Consider the following 18,233-nt stretch of genomic DNA (forward strand, 5'->3'; position numbering starts at 1 on the left):
TTAGGGCTGTGTTCCCTAACACCACCAGTATGTTTTCTGGTTACCAGACAGCAACTATACTGTAGTACAAGCACTGTTTATGTCAACTTGAGTGAATGGGAACGGATTTGGCACCACTGAGAAGGCGACTGGAGGAGGGGGTGCTGGCGTAGCCTAGTTTTTAAACCGTAATACTTGTTATTTTTGGAATACAATTATAGTGCCCTTGATAAAGTCATTAGCATGTTTGGGGAAAAAATGCACAAAGTTATACCATTGCACTGATCTCGTAGAGTTATAAAACAAGAACATAGTGTCTCTGGCATATGACAAATCATCTTTATAATGTTTCTGTGCTTTCTTTTTGGGTTGGATTAGAAACTGAATAAAAGAATTAAAATCCCACCTTAACAACTGACCTCTATAGGCCGAAATGATAAATTAAAGGGAACCTATTATACAAAATCCACTTTTCCAAAGTGTTTGTACATAAATGGGTGATTCTCGCGAAATTAGACTTATGATGTGTCATGAAACATTTTGATAAAAAAGTATCAAAATAAGAAGCATACAGTAACAAACATCTCTTCATGTACTATTTCGCACATGATTTCAAATTACATCATACAAACCAAATTTTTTTCACATTTAAGGGGAAAATTTTCATTACCGCAACGTGTCCATGACTGGATTTGGGTTCTTTGACATGGAAATATTTATTAATTTAATTAAAAAATCTAAAAACTAAAAAGCTTCAGTGCATGTTATACTAAAAACATTTACAGTAAAGAAACATGTGGTATTTGGTAATCATTGGTAAATGTAAAGACAATAATAAGGAATATAAATGTGTACAAAACCAATTTTCTCATCCTCCGCAACAATTTTCAATCATTGTTCAAGCCGTCAATGATCTAAAATGTTCAAAAAAAATTGTTGGAAGGGACATAATTGACTGTGACACTCAAGATGGCTACCAGGTAAGCAGTTGTTATTTTTTCTCTCCATATAAAAGTTGAAATTTTGTTTGTCATAGTACCTAAACAACTTTTTAGTTCTCATTACCGAAACATGAGTTTGTAAATGCATATATTTAATGTAATATCATGTTGCGGTAATGATAATTTTTGATAATGATAATCTAAAAGATTTAAATAATTCTATAGGAAATATTTTTAAATCCTCTAAAAATAATGGTTACAGTAAATTCAGACCTTAATCTTATATGTGCAAAAATGGCTTCAATGGCTTTTTAAAAAGAAAATCTGATGCTGGACACCATCTAAGTCTGGATTTCGTGAGAATTACCCATTATCCATCCACCCCTTCTTTTGTAATACCCATTAAAGCAAAGAAGTCTCATTAGACATGTTATTTAGATTTTCTTAGCAATGTGATGTCACACTGCTAAAGCCCCGCCCACGGAATCTGACTGTCTTGTATTACCATAGTTTTCGCCTTCAGTGAGTTGGACGTTGTCTACAATTTTTTTTCAGTGCTTCTTTGCGAAATCAGATCTATTTTAACCAAAGCATCTCTTTTTATAAGGGAACGATAAGCAGCAGCTCATTTGCATGTAAAGGCACACACAAAACGTTGTGTTTTTGCTCCCACCCAAAAGGGACATTTTGGACATGCTATAATAAATGATCTGTGAGGTATTGTGAGATGAAACTTCACAGAAACATTCTGGACACACCTGAGACTTATATTACTTATTGTAAAAATGGCCCTAATATGTGTATTTGTAATACATTAATAGCTAAAGGATTGGCAGCATACCAATCCATTCTTTATTTTTAACATTTCTCACATTTTAAAATAAAATAGAAAATACATTTAAACATTTAAATTATTACTGATACATATTTATCCTTATACTTATTTTATATACGTAATGACAACATTTATATTTATTCATAAGTTAATGCAACGGTTTGAACTTTCCTCTTGGAAATTTTGGATTGTTATTTTGAAAGGATAAGCAAAACAATATTTACATATATAGAGGAACCGCATTGAGACGCAGTGGGCTTTTATAAAGTTTAATCTGTAAACATTTGTATTCAGTTAAGTGTGAAATGCAAGAGTGACTCATGGACTTTAGCTTTCAGGGCATGAAACTGGGTCAAAATGTAGATAAAAAATAATAATTTAGCAAGTGAAGAGAGTCAGATTGTGTGTAAATGGAGGAAGAGGAAACAGCAGGCAGAGGGTCTGCCGATCAGGTCGGGCCAAGAGATCTAGATGAACCGGGCCAAACAAACTCACACGACAGAACCAGACCGCAAGAGCCCATCCAATTCAATATGCTCCTACTGGCAGTCACACATCACACACACATAAATAAATAACGTTGCTCTCAAACACACACAAACTTGCATAATCTCTAATAGCAGGACAGAAACAACACACATACACAGTGTTTGATCATTAGTGAAGTGAAGTCATCCCAGTACGACAAACTGAGACTGTGTCAGTATAAACACAGATGTGTGATAGAAACAAAATGTGTGCGAGACACACCAGAAAGTATCGTAAAGCTCTGACCATCTGATCTGAGAACAGTCATGAACAGCCAGACAGACAAGAAGACCGAGACTGTATGAATAGAAAAGTGAAAAATAATAACAGTAAGACAGAAAAGAAGGACAAAAGAAAAAGGAAAAAAGAAAGAAAGAAAGAAAGAAAGAAAGAAAGAAAGAAAATGAAGCAATGATGATTGGATATTTTATAAAAAAATATACAATGGAAATAAAAAATATATTATTGTGATTATTATTGTTTTACTATTTTTTATTATGATTATTGTGATTAATAATAATAATAATAATCACAATAATATATTTTTTTATTTCCGTTGTATATTTTTTTTATAAAATATCCAATCATCCTTGCTTATAATATCATCCTGGCTTATAATAAAAATAATTATTGCTTATAATAATAATAATAATAATAATAATACTATAATAATAATAATAATAATAAAAATGTTTTTTCCATTGTATATTTTTTATAAAATATCCAATCATCCTTAATAATAATAATAATAATGAAATAATAACAATAATAAATAATACATAAATAATAATATTAATAATAATAATACATAATAATTATGAAAGTTATAATAGGTTATAAGTAATAATAATTATAGACAAATATGAAAGAAATAGGCACACATGTTTTGTTCACGTTTATCTTTTCTCGACTCAACAGATAGATTTCTTTCTTCAACCTAAAACAGCTCTTTCAACCTGCAATTTCATTTCATTCCCCCACATTTACTTCGACCAGCGACTTTTCATTTTTTGCAGATAATCCAGCAAAACACTTCAATTCGACCTTGTGTCTTATTTTTCTGTTTGTATACAGATTTGTTTGAGGTCTACTTTTTTATTACGTGGCTGGTTCGCGTCTGGGAGAGAAATGACTTCGCTTATCAGCCCATGAAGGCGACTGTTGACAGAGACAGATGCTGCGTCATTAAGGAATATTAGTGGACTCCGCCAAGCAGACAGAATGTGCGTCCCGCCGGCCTTTCAATAAAACTGAAAGAGAGAGAAAGAGACAGAAAAGAGTCTGAGAATGGTGAAAGAAGCAGTCAGCGAAAGAGAAAGATATGGCCTCCGGAGATTTAAAGGAAGAGATTCGATACAGATGTGGCGAGATGGAGAGAGCTGAGGGACTTGAGTGACAAGAAACATACATAACGTGAACGCTGGAGACGACAGACTAATATAAAAGAAGCTCTATAGATCAGACCGGATAAGGCAAGACGAGGCACTAGCGATTAAGAGAAAGAGAGATGGACGTAACTTTCATCAAAAGCACTTCCTAAAAACAGAGAGAAATCAATGTTGGGCTTTGCAAGCTCCCCAGCAGGCTTCTTTAAGCTGTTAAAGCCATCTTGCTAACTTTCACTGAGGTTAAACTAAACCACAAAAAATATCTGGGGGAAAGAACGGCTATTAGTGCGCCCATTAGGTTTAATGTATTTTGTGGTGGTGGACTCAGAGAGAAGACATCCTAAGTCAAAAAGTTGCTGGTCCATCACCAAACCCCACCCTGAATCAGCTTAATAGTGATTTACAACAGTCTATGCTGATTTATTGTCCTCTGCATAAACTGTTATGAGCCAAACTCAGTCACATGATGTACTGGCGAGCATCACGGTTTATGAGGATAACTTGACCCGTCGAGCAGATGGTGTATTAGATGAGTCTGCTGATGCTAAGTGCCAGCACAATGGCCTTGAATGTGACATTCTGTATTCAGATGTATTGTTTATCTGGTTATTATATCCAACAAAACACACAGGAAGATGTCTATCTGAACCCGGGCCCTTTAGACAGACACTAGCTAACCACACAACACACTTGCATTATAAACTGAAAGGTCTTTGTTGACACACCTGTCGCTGTTATAATGCATGACTATGATGACTTTGTTTGTTTAAGAGTACAAGGGCATCCCGGACTCATTTGAAATGTGATAGCAGATATGATTTCTTAGATCATAGATAAAAAACTGAACTGCATTGTACCATCAATGGAAATACAGAAATGATAATGTTTTTGTTAAAGACAACACACTGAAAAAACAAACTTTTTGGTGTAGTAATATTTATTAGATTAACTCTCATAATTTCTACATAATAATATTAACATTTATTGATAACTAGATTGTCCTAAGTAAAATGATGATAAATACACAATTCATTCATGTAAAAAATGAACTGTGTGGGAATAGTAAGTCTTATTAGATATTTTCTTGTATTATTTAACTGTTTTATAGTCACTGCACATAGTCCTAAAATAATTAAGTAAATTTTAATCAAAAATCTTAGTTCATTTTACTTAAAAATATTAAATCCATTAAACTAAAATCTAAGTAAAATTTACTTACATTTATTTGCACATGTTGTAAGGAATACCCACAATTCTTTGCGCCTGAATATTTTTTATTTTTTAAGCTTTATCACAGAATAAGAACTGATAAGAACTTTAATAGATAAAGGTTTAAGCTCTTATATTATTGATGTTGTTTTGTTGTAAATAATAATTTTGTAAAGTCACCGTTCAGGTGATCAGATTCTTTACATGAAACCTGTTCAGAACATTGTATTGTAATTCTCTCCACAGTGCTGATAAAGCATGTCAGAAAGACAGTTTGTGTGCGTTTCTGTTCCGAATCAAGTTTATTCAATGACTGACTTGTTGTCAGTCATGAATTTTGTGTTATAATGCCATTTATAACACTAAAAATAACTAGGTCCATAGGAATATGTTAAAGAAAATAACAAACAGAAAATACGATTTATTTAATATTATTAAGACAGCAATGCTAATAGACTAATAGACTTTACCTAAACGATTAAAATAAATCTAACTTCTAAATAAAATAATTAAGTAACATTTAATGAATTATTTAACATATGTTTTATCATGCAATTTTAAGTAAATTTTATTTGATTTTAGTAGGTAAGTTTTACTTATAAAAAAGCAGTAAATTTTACTTAAAAAAGTTCGTGCAAATTGTTACGAGGATTTTTTTAAGTAAATTTTACAAGTTGTTTTTTTCAGTGCACTTACTTATAGAGATGTACCATGTTTTCAGACATAAAGGATATTATTGATGGTACTCTGGTGTTTTTACCCTAATCTTGTAGAACCATGATACAATGGTGTATTTATATATATTAGGGTGGTCCTAATAATGGGTCAATTTTTTATTTAAAGGGGCCATGGCACAAGACTTTTTTAAGATGTCAAATAAATCTTTGGTGTCCCCAGAGCACATATGTGAAGGTTAAAATACAATATAAATAATTTATTATAGCATGTTAAAATACCCACTTTGTAGGTGTGAGCAAAAATGTGCTGTTTTGGGTGTGTCCTTTGGGTGTGAAAATCAATTGTGCTTTTCTCTGTTGGATAGTGCAGATTAAGGGGTGGTATTATTATAATAAGAGCTCCTTATGACATCATAAGGAGAGCCAAATTTCAACTACCTATTTTTTTCATGTGCTTGTAGAGAATGGTTTACCAAAACTAAGTTTTCAAAACTATCTTTTTTCAAATGTTCTAGGTTGATAGAAGCACTGGGGACCAATCATAGCACTTAAACATGGAAAAAGTCAGATTTTAATGCCATGGCCCCTTTAAATGTTCAACTCTCACCCCCTAATTGTGTTAGGATATTAATAAAAACACACTGTGCAAAATTTTGAATTGTTCCCACAATATCTAGAGGTTGCTCAAAGCCTTTGAATATTTCCGAAATCACATATTTTTGCAAAAACTGTACCATTTAAAAACGCCCAACACACATAAATTTGCTTCTTGGTGGGTAACTTTGTTCCAGTTATTTCAGTCTTTTCTGATCAGAGTAACCATATAGCAGACTTGCTTTGTGTTGCTTCAGCCATTGTCTCAGTGGATATTGTTTATTGTGCTTCATTCACATTGAAGCATTCTTGCTTTGTAAGAAATATCACAACTAAAACAGGACTTTTAATTGCATGGGGCATGGTCAAGTCCATTGCTGCCATAAGTATATATTATTAAACAATTATACATGCTAGCTAGTGTTGTAGTTCTCGAGACCGGTCTTAAGACTCGCATTTTTACTCGGTCTCGTCTCGGTCTCAGACAAAGAGGACTCTGAATTTTATTTCAAGAACGGTCAAGGCCACAACTGATGGCACATCACAAACTTGTTTTTTTAAACATTAATTTTATGCAGTTTATTCAGGTTTGGCATATGATGTTGGCAATGTTTAAGCATTGTTTAAGTTTCTCCCACTGACAATTATTCTATTTTTATTACTTAAAACACCTGCATTGTGTTAAGTGGATGGCAAGCCATGGAAAGAGAAATGGATAAATGAATAAATGGTTAAGTTGATTTCAGCTCTTTAGTGTTTGTTCACTTTTATTTGCTTATAGCCAAAGATAAATTCCCACATATCTGCAATGCCTTTGATTATTTTATCAACTTTCTCTGATGCCATACACACACACACACATACACACGCACACACACACACACACGCACAGACAAGAAGTGCCTAATCATATGCATATTCCACATTTTAAGTGTATTAATGCAGTGACTTGCACTGGTTTTGGTCTTGACTTGGTCTCGGCCTGTCTTGGTCTTGACTTTGTCTCGACCCTTAAAAGTCTTGTTCTTGTCTCGGTCTCGGCCTGTCTTGGTCTTGGTCATGACTTGGTCTCGGTTTAGGTGGTCTTGACTATAACACTAATGCTAGCGCAAAAAATCACATAATACACGGCTGTGTTAAACTTCAAAGGTCTTGAGCAACCTCTGAATACTAATTAATATTGAAGAAAAATTGCCCAATTTAATTATTTATTTATTCAAACATATTGGTGGGCTGAGAGCATGAACTTTTAAAAGTTGAAAAATAAGGACCACCATAATATATACGGTAATTATTTACTATAACATTCACAATACAATGCGATCCTGCATAATATGTTATTTTATCGCGAAATAATCGCAAAAATTTTGAATTTAGGTCTCATCTTTTTTTATAAAATGATCTAATATTTTTTCATGATACGGAACTTGGTGAACATTTCTGGCTTTATTTTAGTAAAAGTCGATCACAACCTCCTGAGCACATATCACTACATTATCTTCTTTAATTTTAACGTTTTTAATTGTATACAAGTACAATGCATTATTTTCATGGGGATACGTACGTGAAAGCTCTGTGTGAGACCTGTGTGGCGCACCTGCTGTCTCACATAAATGATGCCAAAAATCGAGTGAAGCAGCATTACAATTTACTTTTTTGTAATCCTATCAGCAAAAATAATAACACACAAGTAAACACACAGTTTAGGGAAATTTTTGTTTTGGATTTGTGGCTATTGTGCATTACTGTAAGTAAGTCGTTTTTGAACTTTTTATAGATGAAAAAAACAAGATTATGCAACGCACCTCTCTCTGTGTTGGGGATCAGGATTGATTTATATGTTCTTAACTTCTAATCAAATATTTATCAAACGTTTATGCGGCTAAAGCGGTTAATTATTTTATTAACTTTTTAAATCATCCTGCAACCCAGTTTTTAAAACCACCGTGTGACAGCTGTCTATGTTAATGAAAAACAAACAGTGTATCTGTATCTAGAAATTGTTTTTATTTGTCATATTTTAATTTTTCTGTTCTTATTTTATCACTGACTTTTTTATCGCTTTTTTCCTGCAAATTTATGAAAATTACCAGTGCAAAATCATGCATTTTAATTACAAAATTTCACGAAATCCTGGAGAGACTGACAAGGTGTTATCATCTGAGACCGTAACTTTAACACCAAACAATCACTTCTATGCAGAGGTTTAGGTTTACCAAAATACTTAGTTCTTGACTTGACTATATGAATCTTTAAATGGTTAAAACATTGCTGATACCTTATAAATTCTCCAGAAGAACAGTGTGGACTGGTTTTGGGTATTACTGTATCCCTTGACATTAATCTTTCTCCCTAGTATCAAACTGTAAAAACACAAGCAGTCATTCTCAGAAAAATGACTCCAATTAGACATGGTCTAGGGTCAGAAAAAAGGAAATGAGAAATAAAGACAGCACACGCTTTCCACGCTGAACAATAACAGCACCTCCCCACCCCGTCTCCTCATGTTATCTGTCTTTAAGACAGATATAAACGTCAGCCTTTTATTAACTTGCTGATGGAATAAATTGTGTGTGTGTGTGTGTGAATATCTTTCCATCTGGAATTTCCATCACTTCCTTAAAATATATCTATTGCTTATACAAAGCTGACTCTCTCTCTCTCTCTTTCTACTATCAGATGATGATGTGATTTTCATTTCAAATGGTAATGATTTTGGATATATATTTTCTGAGCAAACAAGAAGAAATTGTGCATTTTCTGAAGAAAATGTAAATGTTGTTTGCCGGTGCACAACTTGTTGCCACACTGAAAGTGATGTGAAAGTGTGACATGTTTATGGTAACCCATACTCAAAATGTGACCTCTGCATTTAACCCATCCCAGTGATTAGTGGACAAGCACTGCATTGCCCAGGGAACCGGTAACCTTTAAGTTACAGCCCAACTCTCTAAAGGGCTTGGTATACTTTTTTTTTGCGTCCGTCTCCCATGCTCGGATGGCAGTGTTCGGCACGTACACAATACAAATGATTTTTTTATTCAAATAAAATGTTAATGTATTATTTTATTTATTACTCTACAAGGCAGTCAGGTTAAGACTTATTCGCGACATTTCCAGTACATTAAAAAATGTAGGATAGATGAAGAAAAGTAGCCGATCCACCATTGCAAACAAAGTTTAGACAAGAAAACAAAGAACAGGAATCAAACATTATGGTGATGAAAATGCTCCACAACTTTCTGTTCTTAAAAGAAGTGAAAATTTAAAAAAAGAAAAGACGATGGTGTATGTGCAAATGCTTTTTATTGACTTTGTGTAATAGCTTGTAGTTGAGTGTCCTGTCTCAATATTTTTTTGCGCACAGCTGTTGTACACAGACACTCCTGATGACGAAGATGACATCATGCGGACGGTCCTAGTATACCTTCGGCTTAACCTCTATTACTATGCGTTCACACCACCACCGGCGAGAGCGTCAAAGTGGCCGGAAGTCATTCATTTTCAATGAGAGCCAGTGGCGAGCTCCGGCGAGCAACGGTGCGGCGTCAAGAAGAGAAGAAAAAGAGGCTACAATTTGCACGAGCTCACCAAAATTGGACAGTTAAAGACTGAAACAAATGTTGCCTGGTCTGATGAGTCTCAATTTCTGTTGAGACATTCAGATGGTAGAGTCAGAATTTGGCGTAAACAGAATGAGAACATGGATCCATCTCGCCTTGTTACCACTGTGCAGGCTGCTGGTGGTGATGTAATGGTGTGGGGGATGTTTTCTTGGCACACTTTAGGCCCCTTAGTGCCAATTGGGCATCGTTTAAATGCCACGGCCTACCCGAGCATTGTTTCTGACCATGTCCATCTCTTTATGACCATCATGTACCCATCCTCTGATAGCTACTTCCAGCAGGATAATGCACCATGTCACAAAGCTCGAATCATTTCAAATTGAACATGACAATGAGTTCACTGTACTAAAATGGCCCCCACAGTCACCAGATCTCAACCCAATAGAGCATCTTTGGGATGTGGCTTCGTGCCCTAGATGTGTATCCCACAAATCTCCATCAACTGCAAGATGCTATCCTATCAATATGGGCCAACATTTCTAAAGAATGCTTTCAGCACCTTGAATCAATGCCATGTAGAATTAAGGTAGTTCTGAAGGCGAAAGGGGGTCAAACACAGTATTAGTATGGTGTTCCTAATAATCCTTTAGGTGAGTGTATAACCACTAAAACCAACAAATAAGCATTGCTTTATAATGAGGTAATGCCAATATATAGCACACGGGAGGCCAAGGGCCCGATGGAGGTTCGGGTGCGTATATGTGAAGGGGTTAGTTATGTGCCTAAAGTCAATGTCACAACACAGGATGCAATTACGGAAAATTGTGCCGTAATCTGGCAATTACTTCACCTTTAGGTGAGTGTATAACCACTAAAACCAACATATAAGCATTGCTTTATAATGAGGTAATGCCAATATAGAGCACACGGGAGGCCAAGGGCCCGATGGAGGTTCGGGTGCGTGTATGTGAAGGGGTTAGTTATGTGCCTAAAGTCAATGTCACAACACAGGATGCAATTACGGAAAATTGTGCCGTAATCTGGCAATTACTTCACCGTTCCTTGGATAGAGTTGATAACTAATTAATGTAGAGAAGGTTGAAACAGGAAACCAGCTGTGTCACGCACAAACACACACACACATGCACATACACACACACACTTCAGGCTGTCTTTGATTGAGTTTGACACACAACCCTAACAACTACAATCTCGAAGCCTTCCCTCGTGAGCTGATTGTACTGAAAGTTAGTGTGTGCATGTGTGTGTGTGTGTGTGTGTGTGTGTGTGTGTGTGCGCGGCCGAGCTCATCATGTTAATCACTTCTCTAGTTCCTGCTTTGCTTCTGAAGGTCGTCTTCTGTCTATCACCAGGAGCTCGATCTGGCTCAGCACACATTTTATCCCCTCCCCACAAGAAACAAAAATCACAGGTGAGATCTCTTTAACATCTTAATTTTTACTATGAGATTAAATGAAGTCTGCGCATCTCAGATGATTTTCCCGAGAAAAGTCTTAAATACAGTTTCAGAAGAAATCTCAACATTATCACAAACCGTTCTCATCAATTTATCCAAAAGCAGATAATCTATTCTTATCTGTAAGATCTTTATTTTAAAGCTCTATGTATTTTAAAGATCATTTTTGCATTCATTTCGATTTCTCTTAAGCAATGTTATGAGAAGCATCCCACAGAGATACTTATCATCACAAATGGTTGATGCTTAAATTAAACATCTCAGCTATGAAAGAGAAACACCTGAACAATGAAAAGTAATCACAGTAATCAGTGCATCCCCACATACCTAGCAATGCCATACCGACCACCCTAGCAACACCCTAGCGACCACCCACATCACCTCAGCATCATGCCAGCAGGCTCTGCACATGTAAACATTATCTTCAGAAAATGTAAATTTTATTTCCTTTACATTTTCCTCAAAAAATGTACAGATCAAGTTTCTGTTCTTCTATCTCTGGATCTTTGTGAGCCGGAGGGTTTTTATTCAGGGTTCAACTAAAATAAAAGTGTGGGTGATTAAGAACACATCTGCATTTAGATGTTGCTCTTTATTGTTCTCGATTACCGAACATCCGCAAGCCTTTTCCCCATTTTGGATGTAGTTACTTAAATTATGCCAAATGTACTTGCCCAAACCTCACAAAAACAGATCAGACCCCCATTACTCATCATTAATCTTCTAGGCAAAACGACCGAGGCGTGTTTTATCATTGTCCGTACGTATGGTCTCCTAAACACAGATTTAATTCAGTCTGGCTGCTTTAAAGATTAAGACATCAGCGACTCCAAGCATCTTTGCAAATGGATGGAGATGGAATCGTAATCGAATGTTCCTAAACAGATTTAGTCATAACCCTCCAGCTAATATAAACTAATTCACAGGTTCACGTCACAGCAAATGCTCAAACCAGCCAATCTAACCTCTCCATCATGTCCCATCAGTTTATACATCCCAAATTATTTATTCATGTTTAATTATGCATACGCAGCTAAGCTTATAGCTCAGATACACAAAAAACACAATTTGTAAATTGTTGACATAGCAAGACTACAGAAGTATTACATTTTTGTGGTATAGCAAAGATTTTTGACAAAACTGATTTTTTTAAACATTTTTTTGTCAACCTGAGCACAGTTTAAGATCTGTCAAGATCTTTTCTGACATCTGGTAAGGTATTTTAAATGAGATTACCAGCAACTTCATCTCAGGAGAAACATTTAAAAACTTCAGCTTCGCTCTCCATAAAATTAAATCTCATTGTCCACGTGAAACAATAGGCTTTATGCCCAGCTGCACTACTTCCTGATCTTCAGCCAGCTCCTTGTTTGCTGTCTGCCATTTTTGGACAAACTGATTAATCCAGGTGTGCCTGACCTCAGTAGTCACAACAACAATAATCAGACACACCTGGATTAATCAGTTTGTCCAATAATGGTAGACAGGAAACAAGGAGCTGGCTGAAGTTCAGGAAGTAGTGCAGCTGGAGATAAAGCCTATTGTGAAATGAATAAGATCTCTGTTTTTCTACAGGTTACGATTTTATACATTATGTCACTTCTGTAAATAACAAAGTTTCCATAAACGTATTTTTTCTTTAGAAAATGCAAGAGATTAAAACTCCATTGGGTAAAATTACATACGCATGCCATGTCCTTGGACAATAAGTTAAAAGTAAAGCAAACCGATGTAATCACAATGTTTCTTATCTCTGTTTTCCGCTGGATGTATTCCTGTAAAAGGCGCCAAAATGTCACCGTACGAGTCCCACGCCACCTCAAATGTCAAATGAATTCTAAGTGTGCGGCTATTGCCCTTTTGCCGGCAATAAAGTCAATAAAGTTAGCCTTCACTTAAGGAAATATCCCCGTCTCTGTCCACAGAAGACCGCTCAGATATGAAGCTATTAAATTCAGTTTAGAGTGATTTATTCAGCTGTGCAATGAGGCATGTGCCAAAGAGTGAACTGGACCAGCATCAACAATAATGTATACTGGAGCTGGTGGGCTGTTTTCAGCACGACGGCCTGCTAATGGGAAGGGTTGTTTTGATGCTTTAAAATAGAAAGACACAGCATTTGTGACCAAGTTTACTTTCCAACTTTGATTCATTTTAATAAAAGATAACAATGACAAACAATAATGTTCATTGATGGGAGTAAGTAAATAGTATGGAAATTAAGTAACTAAATAGGGGAAATTTAATTTCATGCTGACTTTAAAGACCGGGAAAATTTATTTCAAGTAATTGTTTCTAAACACATTATACTGTAACTGTTGGAAATGTATAGCTGAAACACATTACACGAACTGTGTAGTACTGAATTGTGGAGTTAAAAAGTTTTTCCTCATTTCTGAGTTCCGAATTATTTGGGTGGGGCTAAACAATGGCTTAATGACACATCGAGCCACCAAGCATGGCCCCGCCCCTAACACAATCGCAAGCATCCATTCAGGTTGCAACTGTATTCGAAAGTTGAGAGACGACAGCTTTCCCATGAGTGGGCGTGGTTTCACCACAGACAGTGGACACGCCCCCACCATTTGAGAGCAGAGAATTCTGCCTATTATCAAAGCTTTTGATAATTTATTTAATTTACTTGGGATTTTTTCGTCATTCAACTCTTTTCCCGCCATTGACAAGTTTCCTCGGCAATTTAAACAAAACACTTCCCTGCCAACTAGTATGTCCGGCTTTCCGCAATACCGCTATTATTCACCAGGTGGATACCCAACTTAAACAGGGTTACCACACCTTAAGCTACGATAGTTTTCTGACAGTGTCAGAAATTCGGCATGATCACCGCACAGTGTGTTTGCTGCTACGACCTGCGTACTTGTTTTTGTTTACCACGAGCGCATGCTGGTGACGTTGCGCAACGTGTGACGCTGCCGCCGAAGCTTCCGTGTCATCATCGTACAACATGCCTGTCCTACCCGAGTTTAAACGATCCATGTCATACAGTGTGATAAGTTAATGATCTTATAAGAGGGCAAAAATCCTGCAGTGTATTCTGGGCTTTAGTTAACTTCAAATTCAAGGACATTTTAAGGACTTTCCAGGTCCAATACCCTCAAATTCAAGGACTAAATGTGGGGACACATTTCAAGTGATAGCAAGGTTACATCATGTTACCTTTTAAGATACATTGTTATAGTTCCCTTTCGAGGGAACTCGCACTGCGTTACTGCGGTGACACTTTGGGGACGCCTCCAGGGGTAAGTGGGTCTGAATGTGTATATCAAATTCAACCAATGGTGAGGCTTAATGACAAAGACAGGGTGACGCGGATCACTATCTGAAATATTGCCAAAGACGGCGTTACAGGGACGCAGGAAGTATGGCAAGGGAGACGCAGCGTCTCGTTCCCTTCTCAGGGAACCACAGTTACATACGCAACCCCAGACATTTTCATGTGTCAAACACAACTATGCAAAAAAGCTTTTTGGTATGAATCAACATTCGCATACAGAAGATATAAGCAGTTAAAGCGAACAGTTTAGCACGTGTGCTTAAAAAGTTTAGAATTTTTATGATATTATCCTACACTACACAGGGAATAATATGGATTTTTTTTCCAAAAAACTTCTTGCATAAAATTGATTCAAGCACTTTCAATGACCTGTATCTATGTATGTATATTTTCAAAAACTTTCCAGGGGCTTGAATTTTTCCCCCAGATTCGCAAACTATCAAGGATTTCAAGGACCCGTAGGAACCCTGTTATAAAACCCGGAAGTATCACCCTAGGTCAAACAGATGTATGTCCGTGTAAGTTTTAAAGATCACTCTGAATCTGATCTCCTACACAAAACATGAATTATCTCAGCTTTTTGGTCAAAATTTGGTGTTTTTGAAGAAACCAACCCATATTTGAGAGGTAAAAAGAGAACTAATGAGGGTTTGAAAGCAGAGTGTCTGTTCTTTTATTTGATACATAAGATGAACATTTTCTGGAAGGCATTAAACTTTTGTGAAAATCATGAAAAATGCTGCCGCTGGCATGCAACTTAAAAAAAAAAAAACGCTGGCAGGGAAAGAGTTAATAACACATTTTTCTGTGGTTTAATATCACATTAAAGAACAAATTTAATATTTGACTTTACACAGACTTTAAGGATGGTAAGCTCAAAAGTAGTTAAATATGCACACGTGAACAAACATCTCAAGAAAACAAATCATATTGCATTACTGTCAAAATCACTCCTTTCTGGCGTTTTTCTTCTCTGCACTCCCTTTTTATCATTGATATGTCAAAATGTGATTTATTTGATAGCCTCATACTGTTAAATTCAAACCGGAAAAGAATGTTGAACAGCCGTACATCAACTCCTCTGATTTGAGCTTTGACGAAAAGATTGCGAGCTCAGACAGCCGAGGAGGAGAAAGCTGATGAAGGTTTGCCAGATGTATTTCCCGCTGTTGAAACGACAGGTCTGATCTCCCTTTAATCGTTCACCATTATATCCCCTGGGGTTTGCAATTAACAGACGAAGAAACTTTTAAGAATTGAGCTAGCCGTCATAATGCCATTTAATTCAAATGCAAAGTGTGGATTCATTTTCAAAATGGTTAAAAAATGCATAGGCGAGCTGATGACAAAAAGCCAAACTAGCCAACAAAATGTAACAGACCTGATGTTTTAATGTAAGTCTATGAGATTTAATGGCCTGTTTTAACATCTACTAAAGGACAAGATTAAAGCTGATCACTTCAAATAAATATCAGGTATATTTCGTGTTTGTAATGCAAACAGTGAAGTTAAGCATTTAGGGGTAGTGAAAGTTCAGATCTCCATATGCATGTGCAATAATAATAATCATGATGCACGCACACTTTGGCACGAGCCGCTAATGAGGTCATAGGTGGAAAATGTTTGCAACTTGTACTATAATGACTCCTTAAAAGCCATAACTAGAGAGAGCTGTTGCAATCGTCATGCGAGCGTGTTTGACCTTCTCCGACACATAAACAGTGTTGTTTACTAATGGCTGAACCTCAGAAGGCCCGTAGACGCTCACGGGGTTGGGAAGGGTTATGACAGGAGGACTGCTTCACAATCAGTACTGCTGATTCTCTCGGTTGGAGTAAGTGTCCTACAAAAATAAGACCAAGGGCACGCTGTCGAATACTCAAACTATCGACAGACAATGATAAGATGATGCCTGAGGATCCGTAGGGATCACTTCCACTTGATAATGCCTGGGTTCTTAAGCCTACCATAAGATGAAGACCAAAGATTGGTGTTCATGGGAGGTTACTGTTACTGGACAAAACCGGTACTGCATATCACTGCATGTGTTTCATAATCTCACAAAAACATGCCCAGGGCTGTGAAAGAGCGTGGAATGATGGGAGTTGTAGTCTTTACCTTTGAATGAACTGTTACGGTCAAAAAATGTCACGGTCACACGGTCACAGTGGTGTGCTAGATGCTTCATGTACTACTTTTGCACTCAGCACTGCGCATATCGAGTGGCAAATCAAAATATCATGAGAGTGACACAACAATTCTGCTTTCAAATCCCTCTCACAATACTTTGTTGTCGATCGACCACATGAAGTCAAACACACCTATTGTTTCAATGTCAGCAAAAGCGAGAATAACATGGACCTTACGCTATTAACGACTGAAGCTAGAATTATAGTTTGTTTTTATGCATATGCAAGGGTCCGCGTACAGTGCGCTTGACGCAAATTTCATACTGGATTGTTTTAACTGAGCGTATTTTGTACGTAGGTCATACATGCGCGTACAGTGGATGCGCATGCGTTGAACCTCTGTGTACATGTACGAGTAAAATTAACAATGCTTTGCAAGGCTGTGCATTCGAACGTGCATGTAGGTTCGTGTACATTTAAAAAAACAAAATATACTCCGCGCCTGGGTGAATCGGTAAAAATTGCGAATTCTGTGAATTCAAACATTGTTAAAAATATTTGGGATATATATGGTAGGTACACATGTGAAGAAAATATATAACATTGTGTAACTATGTTGATATTTTATTGCAAAAATCTTACATATTGTGTCTTTAATGTTTTGTGAAAGCAATTCAGAAAATACTGTACAATACTGATTTTATTTACAGCATACTGTAGTGTAGCCTATCAAACACATTCTCAGATTTTACATTTGCATTTATGCATTTGGCAGATGCTTTTATCCAAAGCAACTTACATTTTACAAAAGAGGTATGTCTCATTTAAAGAGCACATAATCCGATTCACGTTTTAAAATTTCCTTTGGTGTGTAAGTTTGTATTAGTCAGCCTGATCTCAGAAGAATTTGTACATATTTTACAAGTTGGCTAATTTGTATTAATATGAAGTTAATTGCGCAAAAACGTACAATTATCATTAAAAAAAACAATAACGAAACCCAACCCCTAACCCCAACGTCACAGGGGTCAAGGCAAACCGTACAAAAATCTATGAATGTGGTCGTATGAATTAATACGAATTAGCTACCTTGTAAAATATGTACGAATTGCCATGAGATAGCGTTGGTATTAGTACATGTTAACGATATGCAAAAGGTACGAACCCCAAATTGACGCAAGTTATCATCTCCAACGTAAATCTCTTTTCTTGGACTACAACAAACACACGAATTGTAGGCAGAAGTTTACTTCCTGGGATTGGTGATGTAGACAAGACATAATTCCTCCCACTTCGGATTTACAGCCTGTAAGTTAACTCCTGTTAGCAACCAAATCTTTCAAAGATGGTAAGAAGCGTCACATTTCCAGCTGACATGAGAGGTATTCAGGCCAATCACAACGTACAGATTAGCTGGCCATTCAGGGACACAAAGCTTTTCAAATCTGTGCATTTCAGGAAGAGACTGAAATCTGGAGATACAAAACTTTAATTTTTAGCAATGAAATAGGTGCTCTTTAAATAAGCAACACAGGATATTTAAAGAACATGTGACACTAACATTTACAGTACCACAAATGCACATGCACGACATTCAACGCACTGTCTGGCGGTG

At 36.3% G+C, this 18,233-nt stretch overlaps 1 protein-coding gene across 2 annotated transcripts in view; it reads right to left on the reverse strand.

Annotated features, from left to right (window-relative positions):
• cacna2d2a (calcium channel, voltage-dependent, alpha 2/delta subunit 2a) overlaps positions 1-18,233 on the reverse strand; it is a 256,533-nt gene that overhangs the window by 201,094 nt on the left and 37,206 nt on the right. The gene's annotated exons all lie outside the window — the stretch shown is intronic.

Source organism: Misgurnus anguillicaudatus, chromosome 8 (assembly GCF_027580225.2).
Source record: "Misgurnus anguillicaudatus chromosome 8, ASM2758022v2, whole genome shotgun sequence".
Classification (NCBI taxonomy): domain Eukaryota; kingdom Metazoa; phylum Chordata; class Actinopteri; order Cypriniformes; family Cobitidae; genus Misgurnus; species Misgurnus anguillicaudatus.